Source organism: Schistocerca piceifrons, chromosome X (genome assembly GCF_021461385.2).
Source record: "Schistocerca piceifrons isolate TAMUIC-IGC-003096 chromosome X, iqSchPice1.1, whole genome shotgun sequence".
NCBI lineage: Eukaryota > Metazoa > Arthropoda > Insecta > Orthoptera > Acrididae > Schistocerca > Schistocerca piceifrons.
The window spans coordinates 504,912,724-504,918,049 of record NC_060149.1 but is presented as its reverse complement, the minus strand read 5'-3'; the positions used below and the strand labels follow the sequence as shown (position 1 = coordinate 504,918,049).

Below are 5,326 nucleotides of genomic sequence, written 5' to 3'. Positions count from 1 at the left end.
GGACTGATAGAATTTGGGGGGGGGCAGATATCCAGGCAGGACTGGCATAACAGAGGATGGGACGGATTAAGGATTTGTAGGTGTGGAGGATGGTGGAGGGGTGCAACCCCCATGTCCGGCCAGAGAGGAGTTTGAGGAGGTGGAGGCGGTTGTGGGCTTTGGATTGGATGGATCGGAGATGAGGGATCCAGGTGAGGTGACGGTCAATGGTGAGGCCAAGGTAGGTGAGGGTGGGGGTGAGACGGACAGGACGTGCGCAGACAGTAAGGGAGAAATCCAGTAGCCGGAAGGAGCGAGTGGTACGACCTACGATGATTGCCTGGGTCGTGGAAGGATTTAGTTTCAGGAGCCATTGGTTACACCACGCAGAAAAAAGGTCAAGGTGATTCTGGAGAAGGCGTTGGGACCGTTGGAGGGTAGGAGCGAGGGCGAGGAATGCGGTGTCATCAGAATATTGCAAGAGGTGCACTGGAGGGGGGGGTTGGGGCATATCGGCCGTGTACAGGAGGTAGAGGAGAGGGGAGAGGACAGAGCCCTGGGGCACACCGGCAGAGGGGTAGAAGGTGCGGGAATTGGCATGATGGATGGTAACGTAGGAGGGGCGGCGGGAGAGGAAGGAGGCCACCAGACGGATGTAGTTGATAGGAAGGGCGTAGGTTTGGAGTTTAAACAGGAGACCGGGATGCCAGACACGGTCGTAGGCCTTTTCAAGGTCAAGTGAGACAAAAATGGTGGAGCGACGGGAGTTAAGCTGGAGGGAGAGGAGATGAGTGAGGCGGAGGAGTTGGTCATCAGCAGAGAAGGAAGGTCGAAAGCCACATTGGGTGTTTGGGAGGAGGTGGTTTTGGTGGAGGTGGAGATGGATGCGCCGGGAAAGGATGGATACCAAGAGCTTACTGAACACCGACGTGAGACAGATAGGACGATAGGAAGAGGCATCAGATGGAGGCTTATTGGGTTTGGAGAACATCAGGATATGGGAGGTTTTCCACAGGTCGGGACAGAAGCCGGTGGCAAGGATGACATTGTAGAGGGCGGCAAGGAGGGAAAGGAAGGAGGGAGGGCAGTGTTTGAGGTGGCGGTAGGTAACGCAGTCGTGGCCGGGAGCAGTGTTGCGTTTAGTGCGGAGTGTGAGGCTGATGTCCTGTGTAGTGATGGGAGTGTTAAGTGCAGATGGTGGGGTGTGGCCCAAGTACTGGAAGCTAGGAGCAAGGGGAGGAACAGAGGTATCCGTACGGTCCACGACATCAGGGAAGAGGGAATAATCAAAGTGGGGATCATCTGGGATGGAAAAAACATCAGAGAGGTGGGAGGCAAAGTGGTTGGCCTTACTGAGGTTGTCAGGAAAGGGACGGTCATTAAGGAGGAGAGGGTACTGGGGTGTGGGGCGGTTCCCAGTAAGGCGGTGGAAAGCAGACCAATACTTGGAAGAGTTGATGGGGAGCGTGGTGTTGAGGTGTGTACATGTCTGGCGCCAGGCTCGGCGTTTCTTCGCAACAAGCAGGTTGCGGATGTGTCGCTGTAATTGCCGGTGGCGGGTAAGTGTATCCCGGTCACGAGTGCGGAGAAAAGAGCGGTAGAGGCGGCGGGACTCCCGAAGGAGAAGGACGGCCTGTGGAGGCAGGGCAGGGCGGTGAGGGTGGATGGCTTTGGTGGGGATATGGGTGGCGACGGCGTCAGACAAGGTCTGGTGCAGGAAGGCAGCAGTGCGAGAGATGTCAGCAGGAGACTGGAGGGTAAGGTCGTGGCTGTCAACCTGGGTGTGAATGGAATCCCGGTAGGCATCCCAGTTGGCACGGGAGTAATCATGGACAAGTTTAGGAGGGACGTCAGGGCGAGGAGTGTGGCGGGGATGGCGACCGTTAGAGATAGTGAGGAGGACAGGAGCATGGTCACTGCCAATGAGGTCAAGGACATCCGCGGTGATGCGCCCAAGAAGGTTGGGAGAGGCAAGGACTACATCAGGAGTGGTGTTGGATTCGGGCCGGGTGTGCTGGGGCAGGGGAACCAGGTCACCCTGGAGAGTGGGGAGAAACTGATGCCACCGCCGGAGGTCGGCAGGATCACGGCTGTGGATATTGAGGTCGGCGGCAATCACGTAGGTGGAGAAGGTGCGGTCAATGTGGGCCAGGAAATCGTACGGGATGGGGGTGCGAGGGCGGACATAAATGGTGGCACAGGTGATGGTAAGGGCGGGGAAGAAGAGGCTGAGGGTGAGATGCTCGGCAGGATTGTTAAGGAGAGGTTGGGGCCGGACTGGGAGGTGCTTGAGGTGGCCTATAGCAACTCCGCCACGTGCCAGAGGGTACGGGTTATCGGTGCGATGTAGGGTGTAAGGGGCAGTGGAGACGGAGATACGGGGCTGAAGGAAGGTTTCATTGAGGACGAAGGCATCCACGCGGTGCTGACGTAGGGTGTGGAGGAAGAGGAGTTTGTGGGTGGGCAGGGAGCGAATGTTGTGGTACAGGATACGGTACGGTTGTTGTACCATGGGAGTGGAGAGTTAGACGAGGGTGGTGAGGGGGGTGAAGGTGAAGTGGGCCTGGTTGTGGGAGTAAGTGGCATAGGTGGTAAGATGGAAGATGGATCGGGCAGCGAGGGCGATTTGGGAAAGAGTGTGGGAGCGCTGGAAGGGGTGGATGTTTTGGAGCACAATGGTGGTGAAACGGATGATGTCCTCAGCAGTAGGGGGAGGGCGGAGCGAGTTGTTGGGGTGGATGGGGTCATCAACAGGACGGACAGGGACGGTGAGCTCAGGGGTTACTGGTGGAGGTTTCGCTTTACACTTCGAGGAGTAGGTAGGATGGGGTTCATTACAAGTGTTGCAGGAGGGGGGAGAGGTGAGGTTGGGGCAATGCTTGAGGAAGTGAGAAGCTTTGCAGTGGGGACAAGTAGGGGGGTTCTTGCAGGCAGAGGTAACGTGGTCGTTGTAGGTGAGACAGCGTTGGCAGCGGTAGGATTGGACTGGGGAACGGGAGGGATCCACCTTATGGCGCTGATTGTAGATGAGGGCTCCCTCGGTGAGGAGGCGGTCAATGGAGGAGGAGGATCAGTGAATATCCGCATGAGAAAAGTCGGCCCGGCATCATTGAAGATGCGACGGGCCGAGCGGATTTCGATGTCGGGCCGGGAGTTGAGTTCCGCCAACACCTCAGCCTCCGTGATCACGGGGCTAAGCTTCGTGATCACAGCGGTGAAGGTCGGCGGACGTCGGGGAGGTTGAGGCTGACGGGGAGAGGACGGGGTGTGGTAGGGGGTGAGGGTTGCACGTTGGCCAAATTGGATACGAGGGATGCGGGAGAGGAGGTCGGTGTGGAAGGAAGCATTGGGGGATTTTATGAGGACCGAGTCCTTGCGAGGAATCAGTTGGGAGATGGGAGCATTGGGGCAGTATTTCCGGATGGCGAGAGTGAGGGAGCGGGCATCAAGGAATTGAGGGTCAGGATTGGAGAGGACAAAGGTGTGGGTGGCAGGCGTGGCGGGGGCGGGGGTCGGGGCCGCGTCCATGGGAGTGGGTGGGTCACGGGGATTGGGGGTTTTTCTGGAGGAGACTTCGGGGGAAGGGTCAGCATTCGGGCGCTTGGAAGGTTTCGTGGACACCACTGGGTGGGGAGGGGGCAGGGGGACGGGTTGCAGGGGGAGATGGCGGGGGGCAGGACCACCCTGAGCAGCGGAAGACGCAGACGGTGGGGGCGTGGGTGTCACTGAGACTGTGGAACGTCGAGCAGAGATCCGTGCTGGCTTGGAGCCTGTCGGAGGCGGTGCGGGGAGCGGCGGAAAGTCTGTAGCTGTCGATGGGGCGACAGTGATAGGGGAAGAGGAGTTGGGGGTGGGTACAGCCGAAAGTGGCGCAGGGGTGGGGTGGACAGGGAGAGAAGGAAGGACGGGAAGTGGGGTGGAGGATGAGCTCCATGTGATGGTGGTTGGAGCAGCGGAGGGAGAGGTGAAAATGATAGTGGTAGTGGTGGTAGGTTGGGACATGGCGGCGGCGCGCGAGAAGGGCGGCGGCGGCGACCAGACGGCGACGGCGGCGACCGGCAGGCGGCGGCGGCGGCGGTGGCGGCGGCGGCGAGCACCGGCAGGCGACGGCGGCGGCGACGGCGGCGGCGAGGACCGGAAGGCGGCCAAACGGCGGCGCAGACGGCGACGGCGGCGACCAGCAGGCGGCGAGTACCGGCAGGCGGCGACCAGGCGGCGGCGGCGGCGGCGAGGACCGGAAGGCGGCGACCAAGCGGCGGCGGTGGCGGCGGCGGCGAGCACCGGCAGGCAGTATGGACGGCAAGCAGACGACACGGCAGGGAAACGGCGGGAAACTTCCACGTCGAAGGTGCACCCTGAGAGTAGCCCAGGCAGTAATACTCTTCGATGAAGAAGTGAGGGAATCCAACCCTCGAATGCGTGTTTCCGTTGCGTAATAATCATATAGGAGGATAACTTGTAACTTAAATTGTGAGTACGAGAGTTCATGTTACTCGATAAATTAAGAATGAATCCACTCGCTTGGCAGACCACTCATCTTGCAGGCCTGACTGCTTGATGCCACAGTATGAGCAAGCCATGTGGGTGCCTCTCACAATAACTATGCGAAACACTGAAAAAAAAATTTTCGTTGCCTCTGGAATCCGTTTGCCAACGGCCTTGCCGCAGTAGTAACACCGGTTCCCGCCAGATCACCGAAGTTAAGCACTGTCGGGCTGGGTTAGCACTTGGATGGGTGACCATCCGGTCTGCCGAGCGCTGTTGGAAAGCGGGGTGCACTCACCCCTTATGAGGCAAACTGAGGAGCTGCTTGACTGAGAAGTAGCGGCTCCGGCCTCGTAAACTGACATACGGCCGGGAGAGCGGTGTGCTGACGACATGCCGCTCCATATCCACATCCAGCGACGTCTGTAGTCTGAGAATGACACGGCGGCTGGTCGGTGCCGTTGAGCCTTCCAAGGCCTGTTCGGACGGAGTTTTTTTTTCTGGAAGTCGTTAGATAGGCAACCTGCAACTGGAATAATGTTCTGTGTTCTAGGTTCCGTTGCAGTAATATACGAGCCTCCGAATGTTTTTTTTATGCGAAAACTGTTAAAGCTTTTTGAACAAAACAAACGTTATTAACATTCTGCATCTTCATCTTTCATATCTGCACATTTGCAGCCATGTGTGTCTGCTTAGCTGGGTGGTAACGTGCTCGCCTCCCATGCAAGCGGTCCCGGGTTCGATTCCCGTCCGTGTTTGAGATTTTCTCCGCTCAGGGACTGGGTGTTGTGTTGCCCTAATCATCGTTTCCTCCACATCACCGGCGTGCAAGTCGCCCAATGTGGCGTCGACTGAAATAAGA

At 58.3% G+C, this 5,326-nt stretch overlaps 1 pseudogene; it reads left to right on the top strand.

The window, feature by feature from the left end:
* Nucleotides 1–4,628: 4,628 nt before the first annotated feature.
* LOC124723710 lies at nt 4,629–4,746 on the top strand (annotated as a pseudogene).
* Nucleotides 4,747–5,326: the final 580 nt, after the last annotated feature.